General features: G+C 42.7%; 1 protein-coding gene across 1 annotated transcript in view; it reads right to left on the bottom strand.

The window, feature by feature from the left end:
• Positions 1-12015, bottom strand: part of CREB5 (cAMP responsive element binding protein 5) — a 415524-nt gene extending 403509 nt beyond the window's left edge. The window contains exon 1 of the mRNA XM_030796511.1: positions 11948-12015. The gene's annotated coding sequence lies outside the window, so the exon portion shown is untranslated. The remainder of the gene's footprint in view (positions 1-11947) is intronic.
• Positions 12016-15962: the final 3947 nt, after the last annotated feature.

The following is a 15962-nucleotide window of genomic DNA, read 5'->3' on the forward strand; positions in this document are numbered from 1 at the left end:
CATAACCAAATACCACCTGCTCCCCCAAAACCTATGGAAATAAAACATTTTTTAAATGTGGTATATGTATACCATGAAATACTACTCAGCCTTAAAAAAGAATGAAATCATGTTTTTGCAGCACCTTGTATGGAACTGGAGGCCATTATTCTAAGTGAAGTAACTCAGAAATGGAAAACCCAATTTCTGGATGTTCTCATTTATAGGTGGAAGCTATGCTATGGGGTATGCAAAGGCAGACAGAGTGGTATAATGGACATTGGAGACTCAGAAGGGGGAAAGGTGGGAAATGGTGAGGAATAGGAATCACCTAGTGGGTACAATGTACAGTATTCCAGTGACAGATGCACTAAAAGCCCAGACTTTACTGCTACATAATTCATCTGTGTAACCAAAACCACTTGTACTCCTAAAGCTATTGAAATAAAAATAAGTGAATGCAAGTTTAAAAAAAAATTAAAGTGGATGCATCTAACTTGAAACAAATGGTCTGTACATTCTATTTTCCCCCATCTGGGGAATGGGTACAAGCAAACTTTTTCCCCATTTCTTATAACTGTGGTAAAATATATATAACATAAAACTTGCCACCCTAACTTTTTTTTTTTTTTTTAGATGGAGTCTTGCTGCAAAACCCAGGCTAGAGTGCAAAGGTGGGATCTCAGCTCACTGCAACCTCTGCCTCCTGCCTTCAAGCGATTCTCCTGTCCTAGCCTCCCAAGTAGCTGGGACTAGAGGCGTACACCACCATGCCCAGCTAATTTTTTGTATTTTTAGTAGAGACAGGGTTTCACTATATTGGCCAGGCTGGTCTTGAACTCCTGACCTCAAGTGATCCTCCTGCTTTGGCCTCCCAAAGTGCTGGGATTACAGGCATGAGCCACCATGCCTGGCCTCACCTTAACCATTTTTAAGTATACAGTTCAGTAGTGTTAAGTATACTCACACTGTTGTGCAACCAATCTCCAGAACCCCTATGTTTTTAAACAAGCATTAAATAACTACAACGATGTGAAGGAATGTAAGACTTCCTAAATAGATCTCCTAAAATATCTTCTAAATGTTAAGTAAAGATAAAGCAGCCACATGATCTACTCTTAAGCCTTCCTTTTAAAGATACAACCAGGTTTGTGCTTAAAAAAAAAGGAAAAAAGAAAGAAAGCACATTTCCTGGAAAGGATAAAAATGAACTTTAGATTAAAGACTCAACCTGTCTGTCTTAAGAATGTCCCTTCCAAAGGGCATGTCAAGTAATTATATGTACTCTTTTTCTCCCTGATTTTTGTAAGCGCTTCCAAAGCACATGAAAAAAAAAATTGTACTTTGCCCATGCTGCCTCCATCCAATCAGCAGACATTACTGTTTTGTTTTGGTTTTTTAGTGTCTGAATGGTTTGGAGATCAGCATGGGTGTTTAGCAAAAAGTACAATTTCCAATTACATGCTGCTTCATGGTGCCAAAACACTGCACCCTCATCTTTGATGACATCAACACAGCACAACCCTAAGAATGGTGGTTAGTCATCCGATTTTGCAAAACTGGAAGACAAAATTGTAAACAATGTGTGCTTAGACAGGCCTTCTTAGAAAAAAGGAGTGTCTTAAATATGGTTTCAATTTTTTTTAATCTCACAATATCTTTTAATCAACAATATCTATCTGAATCAATGTTACAAATAGATATTTGGCCAATAGGAGTTAGAATGTGTCCATGGGCATCCTAAAAAGGATGATAAGCACATTTGCAAGTGTATGCCCTACTAACATGCTGGTCCTCACTGGCCCAGGTTTTTATTTATATACATATTTATTTTCATATAAGCATAAACACCATAAGCATGTATATGTATGAATATTAAAATTGCTTTAAATTTAGCATGATGCTTGGAGGAAAGAATCCAAAATAATCACTCCCTGGCACTAGTCAAAAATTGCACTATTAATCAATAGCTCACCCATCAAAGACACAGAAATGCAGACAGAGACTGCAAATGGCCAAGCCCAATGTATCATCATTATTAGGAGAAAACAAAAATCAAATACTTAAACACAGAGGCTCCAGACCAAGTGTGAAGGCAGTACATTGGCACGACAAGGGCTAAAGTGTTTTATAAAAGATAATTTAGAAGCTAGGGCTAGAGTCTATCTTGCTCAACAAATGAATCCGTACAGGCCTTTGCCTTCAACCCCAAAACAGATGAGTAACTTACATCATTAATCTCATTGTCTCTCCACACAATCTTTTTAACAGTCAATCACAAAGTAGCCTGAGAGAAAGTTTCCCTGGATACTACCAAAAACACAGGTTTGCAACAGATGTCTCTATGCAACTTTTAAAACAGATTCCATGTTAAGAAGTTAATATATTCTTATATATTTACTAATCAGTCCAGCTACATGTAGCCTGAAGCTGGAAAGTAAGAGGTATTAGCAAGGAAACCATTTAACTGCAAATAATGCATGGGAAAGCATCTGAAAGAATGTTATTTATAAATACAAAGACAAGTGCAATAGTACAAGCAATTGGAAAATCCCTACCTGGAAGCAACCCAAAGCAGTGCTTCTATCTGGAATATCTGGATACACGGCACTAATAAATGTGAGCTCTTTTCTCATACTGACCACCCATCTAATCAATGAGCAGGATGCCTAGCCTTGGCAATCTCTTAGTTTTTCCATCTATAAAATGGGGAATAGAGCTATGTGTTAATAAATGAAGGCTAACATTCTTCCAATGAATGACATTACAGAAAACACAAATATCACCACAAAATGTAGAAAAACATGTAATTTTATGTTTAAAACTAGTTTATAGTCATGCTTTAAAGGCGATATGGTCGAATAGACATGTGTTTGGACACAGATGGCTCTGCAGGGGATAAGGAGAGAGAGAGTCAGAGTGAAATGACTCATGAATTTGGGGATGCAGAGGTCTCTGCAGCATGAAGTCACAAGAGGCTGATACCAAGGTCTCTCCTCCCCTCCACAAACAATTCTGTTTGTAGACTTCGCAAGAAGGTACATGAGGAGTTTGGAAATTATTTTTTATTTTATACTTTTTACACAGACTGGTGTATTATAAAAAACAGGTATATTAAATAATTAAATATTAAAATAAAGCATTCTGATGTGCATTGAGAAACATTGATTCTTCTAATATTTTAAAAGGTGATAGATAAAAATGAATACCTTAAGTCTAGGAGGTTATAACTAACATCTTGACATGAGAAAATCTGGTCTAGGCAATAACACAAGTTTGTTAAAAGCTTGGAGGGAAGAAAATTCTGGGGGATCCAGATGTCTCAATTGGAGTAAAAATTTCCCTCCCCAAACAATTAAAGGCATGTATCTGGGGCAAAAGAGTAAGCTGGCAAAATATTGTAACTGAAACGTGAGGATCCTGACCTTTTCTAAAACAGAGGGTTTCTACGAGGCTACATGTAAATCAAATCCTAAATTAAGATTTCCAGTGAAGCAGACCATTTAAAACACCCACATTTGAAAGTTACACAAAACAGAGCCCATTTGTGGTGCAAAGAATTATCGTCTAAGTTATTCATTCTGTAAATTTTAATCTTTATCAGTTGTATTTTCTTAAATATGTGTTGCAGGGTGCAGCATGCTTGTAACAATCGCTTGCTGCCCTTGAACTCTGAATGAACGCTTTACTGCAATCCCTTTCCTTAAATAGAATCATAGAATATTAGAGTAGAAGATTCCTTAGAGATCAGTTAGAACCGTGGTTCTTAACCTCTGCACACATTGGAAACACTTGTGGCGCTTTTAAAAGATACAGAGGCCCAGGCCTTCACCCCAAACCAATTAAATCAGAATGTCAGAGTGGAAGGGCATCAGTGTTTTTTAATAAGTTCCACAGGTGGTACTACTGGCTGCCAGGATCATAAACCACTGATTTACCCTGTGTTGTCTGACACCATAGTCACTGGCCACACGTGGATATTGAGCACTTGAAATGTGGCTAGTCCAAATTCAGATATGCTGTAGTTGTGAAATACACACTGGATTTCAAAGATTTAGTACCAAAAAAAAAAAAAAAGAGAGAGAGAGAGAATGTAAAGTAGTACATTAACATTTTTATACGGATTATATGTTTAAATGATAATATTTTGGATATATCAGGTTAAATCAAAGTGTTATTAAAATGACTTCACCTGTTTCTTTTTAACCTTTTTAATGCAGCTACTAAAACATTTAAAATGAAATATGTGGCTCACATTTGTGGCTCTCACTACTGGACAGTGCTGGGTGAGCCTGACATTCTCATCACAAATGAAGAAACCGAGGCAGAGAAGCATAATAAGCTCAAGGCAGCTCTCTGAGGATTGCGTCCCTCCTCCTCTCTCAGGCTTCTCATTGTTGCAGAGCCACGAATGGACAGAGCTTGTTATGCCATCAGTCAAATTTCAACTCTTCTTTCCCCCTTTTGTTTTGCTAATTGTTTCTTCTAAGATTTGATACAAAAATCTATTTTCCTTATGGAAAAATATCCCCGCTCTGCTGTGTACACATTTGTGACTTGTTACTGCAGGATTATTCATCAAGTCAGAGTAGTTGAAATGGATGTTAAAAAATGAATCTAGGGAAACACTAGCAGAAGGAAAATGCAGAGAATAGACGAAGAGAACATTTTGTCATGCTGTAGTTTAGAAAATGACCCTGGAGGCCCCCAGAGTTCTGACAGTCACCTTCGACACAGGATCATTCCCTGATATGATTTTAGAAGCTGAAGCCTATAATATTGTTTCTCCTCCTAGGAGTCAGTGTTTTTCTGCACCATGTTGTCATTGCAGGGAGGCAAACCAGACCCTCCAAAACGGTGCACCACGCCATAGCTAGATACCTTGGTGGAAACGGACTTTATCCCAATGCCTTCTACTGTCTGATGCATGAATTAATACCTGGCCAGTCAGAAGCCAACTTACTTAAAGGAGAAACTCTTGTTTTGATAAAGTGAAATGGTCCTACCAGATCTGGCAAATAGAAATTACATGTATTTCTTCTAATAGTCAGCTAATTCAAACAAAAACAAATATTTTTTTGTTGTTGTTGCAAGTATTTTTCCCCCTTGGGAAGCCGACAGAGAGAGGACTGCATAAAACTGGCTGAAATGTGTTATATTTGAGAAATCATGCCTGCAACACAGGAGCTTCTCAGTGTAATAAAAGAATAAAAAGAGACCTGAATTCTGATATAAAATCTCATATAAACAGCTGGAGAGGAAACCTGTGGGTGAGGCCAAATAACACATACAGTAGGTGCATTCAGGATTTCTATTTAGACATTGTTATTCCCCATCTTAAATACAGCACAGCCTAAATATCATCTTAAATCAAATGTGTGGTGCTCTAGAGCCCTCTGTGTTGCATGCATGAATTTTTTTAGTTATGATTGGTCAAGTTTTGCCAGTCAAACCTCAAAGAACATAATTCCAGACTCAATTCACTTCTCATCACCTCCAAACACACTCATATATATCCATCTGGAAAGATAATGTATCACAGACAGATCCTAGGCAAAAGTACACCTTCTAGAGTGAAAACATCACCTGTTTCTCTATTTGACAAAAAAAAAGGTTATTTATTTTAACTTTAAATAATATTTCAGATCCCGTCCTCATAGATGATAGACAAAAGGCAGGAAGTAGAGAAAGTCACTGCCTTGCTCTTGAGACAGTCTTTCAGACCATTTTCAGTCCTGCCTGGTTTTTACTCTCAAATGAAATCTGGATGGAGTGGTTCTACAGGGTATGTCTCATAATAATGATGAAAAAAGGAGAATTTAAGTTAAAATTAATTAAGGAGGCCCTTATTAGAAAAAATAACATTGCAGATATTATATAAGAATAAATGAAATAGAAACTACAGTTTTTATGATTAAGGTATTCATTCCAAAGATCTGATAAAAATTTGTCTTTGAAAGATTAGTCATCAAAAGGCTTGAAAAGAGCAAAGGATACAAAGTCATGGGTTGTGCCCCATTCCTGACAAGGGCATTTACGGCAGGAGCACCCGACCTGGAGGCAGCGACCAGGCTTCTCAGCCTGGTTTGGCTCTCTCTAGCTCTGGGCCTTGGGTGAGCCAGGGGTCTCTTCTGTAAAATGAAAAATTGATCTATCAGTCCAAGGCTGTCCCCTAGCCCGACCATCCGCATAAAGCCACAAGCCTTTGTATCTCACCATCAGAATCTCTAGGCCTAAAGGAACTCCCTCTAAAATCAGTTCTAGTCAAACGCCAGCCTGGTAGTTTTCAATCCATGTTAAGGATTGAAATCCTAAAATCTTTTTAGGGTTAAGATCAGAAATGTAACCTTAAGGAAATAGAAGAAAGCAGCTGAAATACATATTTTTAAAGTGATAAACTGATTCTGATCAGGCAATACAGTGAACTTGGAAAAAAGAAATATTGAAATGTGAGTATAATATATTATATATTCAAGAATTTATCCTAAACTTTATCTTTTACTGTGAAAGTCCCAGAGTCCTCAATAAGAGCTTCAAAAATTTTAGTGGGGTTTCTGGAAGAGTGTTATCACTATCCGCAAATTTCTAAAAGGCTTCTCTCTTTTTATAAAAAAAAATTCCTATGTTAAATCTATGATTTGTGATTCTCAACAATGGAATACTAATGGATACTCAAAAAACACTAATTGCTCATATTTTTCCTAATTATGAAATGTAATAATTCTTTAGCGAAAACATTAAACATGATGTCATTTTTAAAGTGCCAGACTTTCTATTTAAAGCATTGCCACAAAATAGACAGCTTACTTAGTTTACAAATAGCAACACAAAAAGGGTCTTCTGGGTCTTTATGTCTGTTTAGCATATCTGAAAGTGCTTCTTCCTGACACTTAGATATTTAAGGCAATTGCCCCCCAGTTTATTACCTTATCTCAATTGTATAATTTTCTTAAATGAAATTCAGAGAAATAGTCATAGATTTAAATCTTTAAACACTAATTAAGCATTAGTTGATTCCCATAATACAGCTGGTAGTCAAAGTGGACAAGATAATGAATTGACTGAGGTCACTGTTCCATCTTCATCCAAGAAAGCTGCCTCTAAAAAAAGACCTTAAATTGCTGTAGAAATCCAATTTGTAAAAATCAAAAGAAGCATATAGATGGGAAACACCAGCCAGGATCACATTAATTTTGTGACTAACGGAATTGCTTAGAAGAAGAAGAAGGAGAAGAAGGAGAAGAAAGAAAAGATGACAAAAATAATAAGTCCACTCAAATCCCAATTTTAATCCAACAACATAACCAGAAGAAAACAAACTACAAAGTTCACATCTTAGTGATCTAGTGAACATTACGCACGCACAAAATAATTTTTAGCTTAGTAAGAAGTAAACTACAATGACAAGAAAATACTATAGGATTGTGATACCTCATTGCTAAAAAGTAGATTACAGTAAGAAATTGGGAGTCTAGGAACTTGCCATCATGGAAACTCCATGATTGGTTTTGAACATGCAGGTGTGGGAAACTGACAAATCGTTGTAACAAAAATCTTCAACTTACTAGAATTGAAAATCTATACAGGAAAAGTCTCTCTGACAAACCACCATTCATTTAGCCGCCTACTCAAATAAAAACTGTGACATAACAGAGATCTAGAAATAAAGGCATGGTTTCCAATTTTTTGTTGGAATGTTCTAATAAACTATCTTCTCAGGTATAAACTATATAAGGTCATGACTGACTGCTAATTGACAGGCAATTTATGGGCACCAGCAATTTACATTAAAAATAGTGGGCTTGGAGATATTTTCAAATACGTTTACTATGCGTAAAGTTGAAAAATAAAAACCACTATAATCAGTAAGTATTTAAAAATAAGAGGTCTATATAAAATGCTATAAGCAAAGGAAAATGAGAAACATTTCTGGGGAGACACAAGTGAGTTTTATTATTCTTCTTCTTTTAAGTTTTAAAACTAAAGTAATAGCTGATATTCAACCAACAGAATCGTCCTTCAGGGGCATACACATTTAGGTTTGAATGCGGAAAACTGTTTTATTTTTTTTTTTTAATTTTTAGGTTTCTTTTTCAAGAACTTTCTTATTAAATACTTATTGAAGTGATTCATGAAACCTCACGGAAAGGGGAATTCATGCTTGACACATTACTTAACATGCTCCATAGCTTCCCCACTGCAGTTCATATGCTCCTGAGCATATTTTACCCGGGAAATAATAGTCTTATTCACACACAGACACACACACACACACACACACACACACACACACACCCTTCCACATAAAATGCTACAAGTCCCAGGAAACTGACAAAAGCAACATTAAAATTTTGTGCAAAATAAAAACTCCATTTCTGAATTCCATCTATGAAAATACAACATTGGTTCTATTTAACTAAGTGCAAAGTTTTCTCTCTGTTTAATATGCATAATAAACATCATCCTTACCATTATCTGTAGAATAAAAGCAGCAACGTGTTGCTTCCTGCAGTCACCAAATCAAGTTTTTTCTTCCTTTCTTTCTAGTAACTTCTGTTTCACCAGCAAGATTAGGAAGAAAATAAGTCTCGAGTATTTGCCTCAGTATTTCAGACCAGAAGATTGTGAAACTAGCTTTTAGTAAAAAGAACAGGTCTGGTATTTTACAATTACTTCTGCAACCCAGAGGTACCTCCTAGACTCTGGTACCTCCCTCGTTCTCTTAAGTTTCTTTTAGTAATGAGACTAATTTTTCCAGTAGTCTTGAACTCCCTAGATTTAACTGACATGGAAAATGTGACTAAAAATTTGTAGAACTGTCTAGCCTCCAACTCTACACAGAATCAACTTTGTTGTAAATGTTGAAGAACACCTCGCAAGCAGCTACATGCTCAGTTTATACTCCTGCGCTACGCAGCAGAGAACACCAAATAACAGTGCGCCATCTAGTTAGCAAGCTGCAATCTCCATGCTAGAAGGGGGGACACTTTCAAACCCTGGGAGTTAAGAACTTGTCAGGGTTCAGCTGCTCTAAAGGTCCAATTGTTTATTTAAATAAAAAAAATATCGCTACTGAGATAATCCACATCTAGGGGATATGGGAAAATTTAGGTTATAATGGCACTACAAACTTTTACATCTAACTTTGATTTACAAGATAAAAGCAAGTTTTAAATTAAAAGGGCTTTCTGTTAATAGAGCTTATTATTCTGAAGACGGGAATGATTTTCTTCGAAAGTTGTCCCTGGGTGCATGCCTATTATCTTTGCTTTTCCCCTTCCACTAATGAGCATTTATCTAAAGAGCCTGTTAATCCTCTGATGTGTGCTTCTGGTCAGAGGTAACAGTTTGAATAAAACCACTAATCACTGATCACTAAATCACTGATCATTAATCACACTTTCCAGTGCCCATGACTGGGCCATTTTTTTTCCTTTAAGTCTATGCATCACAAACAAGAAGTTCAACATTTTCGATGCACATATATTGTGTGGAGGTTACACTATTTCATCTCTAGATGTGAATAAATACTAAATCCTACCACAAACTTGGGAAAGGATGTCAATTAGACCCCAGACAGGAGTTTCACAAATGCCTACCCTACAGCATGGCTTTCACTTTGAAGAAAGTAGATCTAATTATAAGAAAACATGTGTTCTTCAAGAAATTCCCACATATTTGCAATATAAATTTTTCTTTATTTAGTTTTCACCAACTCCAAATCAGGGACCACTCCAATCCCCTCTCTCCCTCTATCCGAAACTGTTAATATTTTTTTTTATTTAATTTCTGCTGCACACCTCCCTCCCCCGCTCCCCCCACCCCCAGGGTTCTTTTTACTTTGATCCCTTGCAACAAGTCATACACAGGGTCTTTATTTCAACTGCCAGATACGGAGGTTCTGACTCAATTCAATGACTTACGTATTCAACTTCCTCTTTCAACATAGAAACTTAGGGTTAAGAGCTAGTAACTAACGCACGCACCAATTTATTGTATGGAAGTTTAGGTTCAACGACTCACATTCCCTCGCTTTGGAAATGAAACATTTAGTCTTGATCCTTTCAGCTAAACCTGATTTTGTCAGCATCCTGGCTTCTTCGTCTTCCTTCTTCTGCTAAAGGGCAGGCACTACGTAAAGTGAAATACTTTGTTTGCAGTGGGTGTATTGCTTTCCTAAGTCACCACCACGAGGACAGAGTATTATCATAACGCTTGGAAACATTTCCTGATTTGCCTTTTCTATCAGGACTAAGCATTTTCGCCCTAGAGGAGAAGGCTTGCTGGTGCCTTTCTTAAATAATACAAAAGGGCAGATTGCGCGCTGATCAGGTACAGTGGTCCCCTCAGACCCCAGAAGCTTTTACCCACACTCTAGGGACCGTGCTCGCCCCAGGGAAAGCTGTAAAAGGCGGGGGCGGGGCTAGAGTGATAGCGGTGTAGACGGGGGAGTGGTGGAGAGGGAGAGGGAGGGGTTGGGAAGAGAGGGCAATAAAGATGCCCAGGGAGCCGGCGATTGCACGAGTGTGTTGTGGGGAGGGTAGGGGGATGCAAAGCAGAGTTGCTTTGTCAGCATTCTAAGCTCCTGAACCCTTGAGGAGCTCAAGCCGTTAATCAAACACTTACTGGCCTGCAGAATGACGTAATGGACCTGTATCCAGTCTTTATTCCTTGACACATGTCAGAGAAGGAGGGAAAAATAAAAATCAAACACCTTCTGCAGACTGACAACGAAATATACAAGTAGCCCGCTCCAGTCCCCGGCCTTGAACAAGCATCAAGTGGGGGCGGCACCGGTCCAGGGAAAGTTGGGGACGGGGATGAGAGAGTGGACAAGGTCTAGGGCTTTATCTACCAGACGCCCCTTAAAAATAAATCTATGGCAAAGAAGAAGAGGGATGCAGCTGCTGAGAGAAAACATCTCCTTGGTTCCTTCCTTCGCATCTTGCCCCTCTAAGAACTTCGTGAAAAGTTCAAGTGGTTCTGCCGAGAATCTGCCGCAGGGGGAGACTCCGCCGCCGGGTCTTGGGAATTGCCTGGGTGCCGCCAAGACTCGAGCCGGAGCTGTCATTTGGGGCAGCGGCCGGGAAGAGGTAACGATGCCAGCGAGAAAGCAGCGGAGGCAGGAGGCGGCCGGAGGAGTGGACTGGAGCGGACGGAGCCTCGCCGCTCTCCAGCCCGGAGCGCCTGAAAGCCAAGCGCCCTCCGAGGGCGACCTCCCCTCCCCGGGCGCGCTCCCACCCGCTGCAGCCGGCAGCCCGGTGGGAGAGGTGGCAGCGGCAGCTCCGCACCGGGGAGAGCGAGCCCCCTGCGCGCGCGCCCACCCGCCCCCTAGGTGACCCGGCGTCCTCGCCGCGCCCGCTGGAAGTTTGCAAACTTTCTCCGGGGGTTCCGCCGCCACGCTGGGAAGCTGGGGACGCGGGGGGAGGTTCCTGGCTCGCCGTCTCCGCTGCCGCTTGACCGCACTTCTGGAGGGCTCCGCACCTTGCCAGGTCTCTGGAGGCAAACACACACCCCCGATTCATAACTGGTCCCCGCGTCAGGGGACTCGCGCGCTCCCACACACGCACGCACGCCGAGCGGACTCGGCGCCGGCTCCACGTTAGCATCCCTCCAGGCGCGCGGCGCGGCGGCCACCGAGCGCTCCGGCACTCACGCGGCGCGGGGTCCCTAGGGTGGCCTCAGGACACAGCCGAATTCCACAGTCTACCAGCATTCGGGGCCGGACTTCCCTCTGGTCCGCCAAAATGTTTACAAACACAGATCACCCTCCAGAAAAAAATGCATCGCATCTTCCCTACTCCTTGCCCTGTGACCTGCCCACTGGACCAAGTAACCTCGCGGCTGCTGCCGAGAACCAACCCCTGCAAACAAGTACACTCCCGAGATGGCTTCCGCAGCAAGTGCAACAAAAGTGGCTAAATGCAAAAGCCCCAGAAGTGGCCGAGCCGTATTTTTAGGAACTTACCAAACAAGTGTGGAGAAGGCAAGAGCGGAGCCCGGGTGAAGGGACCACGTTGGACTGAGCAAAGATTACAATACATTCTATTTAGAGTGCATTACATCACCCCCCCGGTGACGTCACGTGGGATTCCTGAACTTCTAAATCATTGCGGTCCGCTGGGGAGGGACGGAGCGAGGGGCGGGGCCGGCGCGTCGAGGGGGCAGGCCCCGCCCCGGCCCCGCCCCGGCCCCTCCCCGCCCGCGCGGACCCTGGTGCACCCGCCGGGGAGCGGCAGCGGCGGGGGCGACTGCGCAAGCAACAGCTTGCAGAGCCCAGCGCCGTGTGACACGGCTCCCTGACATTAGTGGTGTGAGTCAGCTTGGAAACAATCCTTATGGTTTCAGACAAGACCATGGAGGAGGCGCGGGCGTGGGCTCTTCTGCGGGGAGGGCCTGATGGGGTTTGAAAGGTGTAGGGATGGGGGTAGGGGAGAGGTGGGGAGGGGGATGCTGAAGGATGTGGGAAGAGACTTTGCAAACAGAAATGCAGGACGCTCCTCCCTCCCCCACCGGAGGATGTCCAGCTCCTTTTTGCTTGCGACAGTCATGACCTCATTTCAGTGTTCCCTGCATCCTGGCTTCTCAGAGCACTCACTTGTCACCCCTTCTTCACCGCCCCCCCATCTCACCTCCTCCAGGAGAATAACTTCCTTATGGTGCACACTCTCATGAAATACACAGCCCCACCCTTCGCGGGACCCCTGCTTCATGCGTCTGAGAAGCTGTAGGGAGAGTTGCTCCTAAGGCGAAAGGTGAATCACAGCTAGAGCCAAGTGATGAGCCTGATTTAGACACGGCGTCAGAGCCGAAAGGGCCGTTGGCTGTCACTTCCAGAGCCTCTTCAGTAACTGGCCCAAGCTCACGGGCTGGGAAGCGGCAGAGCCAGGGCCAGACTGCAGGATCCGGGCGCCTGGTCTGCAGCGAGAGGAGCCTGGCGTCTCCAGCATCCGGCCGTCACCATCACTGTCACCATCCCCCTGCTGAATTTCCTTTCAGAAGTTCTCCCTTTGAGTAGGATTCAAAGAGAAGGCATAGGCTAAATCCAGCCCGATTCTAGACCACCAGTGCCAACCTCGCAGCCCCTCACACCTTACAAAGCACTTGCGGCCACGTGAATTCCCTTGTTTCTCACAACAACCAGGGTACCGTAAGTAGGACAGGTATTATAATTATCCCCATTCTACAGGTGAGCTAAGGCAGACACCAGACGGTTAGGGGGCTGGCCTGAGATCACTTGATGAGCAAGGGGTGGCACTGGGCCCACCTCAATCCCTGTTTTCAAGCCCAGATCCCAACTGGGCTCCTTCATAGAGCCAGGGGTAAGCATTCCCTTCTTGTGGGTAATTGGTGGTTGGAACCTCTGCTAAGAACACATTGGCTGGGAGTTGGAGCTTTGCTTAGAAACAGTTTAGCCCCCGTTAATAAACAATAATCATTTCTGACATTTATGTAACATCTGACATTTATATAGTACCTCTCATCCCAATGCATCACAACCATGACGGTGCAGTTTGCCAGAGAATCATGACTGGACTGGCTAGAAACTGTAATACATTGCCTGGGTTGTCACATACTTCTGAGCTGGTTTTGACATACTAAATGGAAGAGCTTAGCATGTTATTTCTGTTTTTAAGTGTTTAAATGGCCCCTTGCCCTTTAGTGTTCCTTGAAACCACAGGGACTGATGACTGCTTGATCCTCACAGCCTTATTCAGAGTTCATCACTGAGTTTTCTACTTATTGTAGAAATAAAATCATTGCAATTTCATGCAAAAGGTTTCTAGCTGTCGTATTACAGGCTGAGCTTTTTACATATTCTAGATCTCACACACACACACATAAATCGTTTCTAAATGTAAACTGAAGAAAAGAAGAGGTATTTATGAGTGTAGACTCTAGTGTCAGCCTGCCTGAATTCAAATTTTAGCTCTGCTACTTGACACCTGGTTCTCAGTTTCCTCAACTATGAATGAGGATGGCGATGATAACTACGGCGACTCGAGTTAAGAATTCTATTACTTGAGTTAAGAATTGTGCTTGGGGCCAGGCACGGCGGTTCACACCTGTAATCCCAGCACTTTGGGAGGCCGGGGCGGGTGGATCACCTGAGGTCAGGAGTTCAAGACCAGCCTGACCAACATGGTGAACTCCCCGTCTCTACTGAAAATACAAAAATTAACTGGGTATGGTGGTGGGTGCCTGTAATCTCAGCTACTTGAGAGGCTGAGGCAGGAGAATCGCTTGAATCTGGGAGGCGGAGGTTGCAGTGAGCTGAGATTGCATCATTGCACTCCAACCTGGGTGACAAGAGCGAAACTCTGTCTCAACAAAAAAAAGGAAAAAAGAAAAAAAAGAATCGTGTTTGGCACAGGGCAAGTACTATGGAAGCACTCACACTCTTTTTATTAATAAAGGTATTTTGGCTAATGCTGTGATAGGTGGGCATTTGGTGATTTTTTTTTTTTTTTTTACAAACTTAACTAAATAAATGAAAAGGGAACCTTTATCCCATAATTCCCCCAGCCCCACATTGCCTTCTGCATGTGTCATCTGGGCCAAGCAGCCTCTCATTTGTCAAATGCGCCGGCAGAGCCCCTATGTTTGTGGACTCACATTTCTGCCTCATGCTCACTCAGTCTCTCCCAGGATTTCTCAGAGCCAGAGTTTCATGGAGGCTGCAGTTCCTGAGAGCAGCTATGCAAGAGCATCTCTAAGGGTGCCTCCGCTGGCGGTGGCCATGGCCTGGGGCATTTGCCCTCTGGGGTGCCAGCACCACCACTAGGAATGCCCTCTCACCCACCAGGTCTCCATCCATTGTGGCCTTTCAGACGTGTGGAGACAGGGACCCTTACACCAGAACCAAGGTAAACTGGCTAGGGTACCACCCACCCAAGATTCTCCTGACACTCATCCCATTTCCCTCCACAGAACAGGAGTACAGGCTGGACACAGCCAGCCCCTGAGGTACCATTGGCGGTGGCAGAGAGGTTGGACCTATGCAGAGCTGACTGGCACCTGCAGTGACCAATGAGAATAGATGAGACCCCTGGGAGACCAGGGGTTAACCCTTTAGTTGCTGGATCGTGAGCAGTGGAAGGGAGAGGACCAGGCAGCTGGGCATTTACCAACTCCCATGGAAAAATTTTAATATTTTAAGAAACTTACAGCCTTACTAGTGCTTAATCAGGCCTGAATAAAACCATCCCAAGATGGGAAGAAATTCTTTAGCTCTGTACTTTGGGTTCAGTCATTTCTCCAACATTCAGCAAACATTAGCAGATCTGCCCAGTGCTGAAGTCAGAAAACAAAAAAAGGTCTCTTTCTTCCCAGCTCCTAGGCTCCCACAGAACTTCTCAAACTTAGTGGAGTAAGCAAAAAACACCTAGACAACTTATTAAAGTCAGTTTCTTGAGTCAGACTTCCCCAGGGATTTTAGTTCCAAGGTTTGGCATTGGGTCCAGGATTCTGCATTTGTGATTCTGATGCAAGTGTCTGGGGAACTCCACACCTACCACCACCACACACACATACTTTGAGTGACTCTAGTTTAATGAATTCATAGATGGGCAGGGATCCAGGAGGAAGCTGATGAGGGAGAAGAAAAGAGGTCAGTCTGAGACACTCAAAAATATGACCCAAGGTTCATATGCTTAAGATCAAGGCCAGGCGCAGTGGCTCACACCTGTAACCACAGCTCTTTGGGAGGCTGAGACAGGAGGATAACTTGAGCCTGGGAGTTCGAGACCACCTTGGGCAACATAGACAGCCTGGGCATCTCTACAAAAAGTTTTTAAAAATTAGCCAGGCATGGTGGTGTGCACCTGTGGTCTCAGCTACTCAGGAGGCTGAGATGGAAGGATCATTTGAACCCAGGAGGATCAAGGCTGTGATGAGCAGTGACTGCACCACAGCACTCCAGCATGGATGATAGAGTGAGACCCTGTTTCAAAAAAAGAAAAAGAGACCAATCCTCTAGCAGC

The sequence above is a fragment of the Nomascus leucogenys genome, chromosome 17, assembly GCF_006542625.1.
Source record: "Nomascus leucogenys isolate Asia chromosome 17, Asia_NLE_v1, whole genome shotgun sequence".
Classification (NCBI taxonomy): domain Eukaryota; kingdom Metazoa; phylum Chordata; class Mammalia; order Primates; family Hylobatidae; genus Nomascus; species Nomascus leucogenys.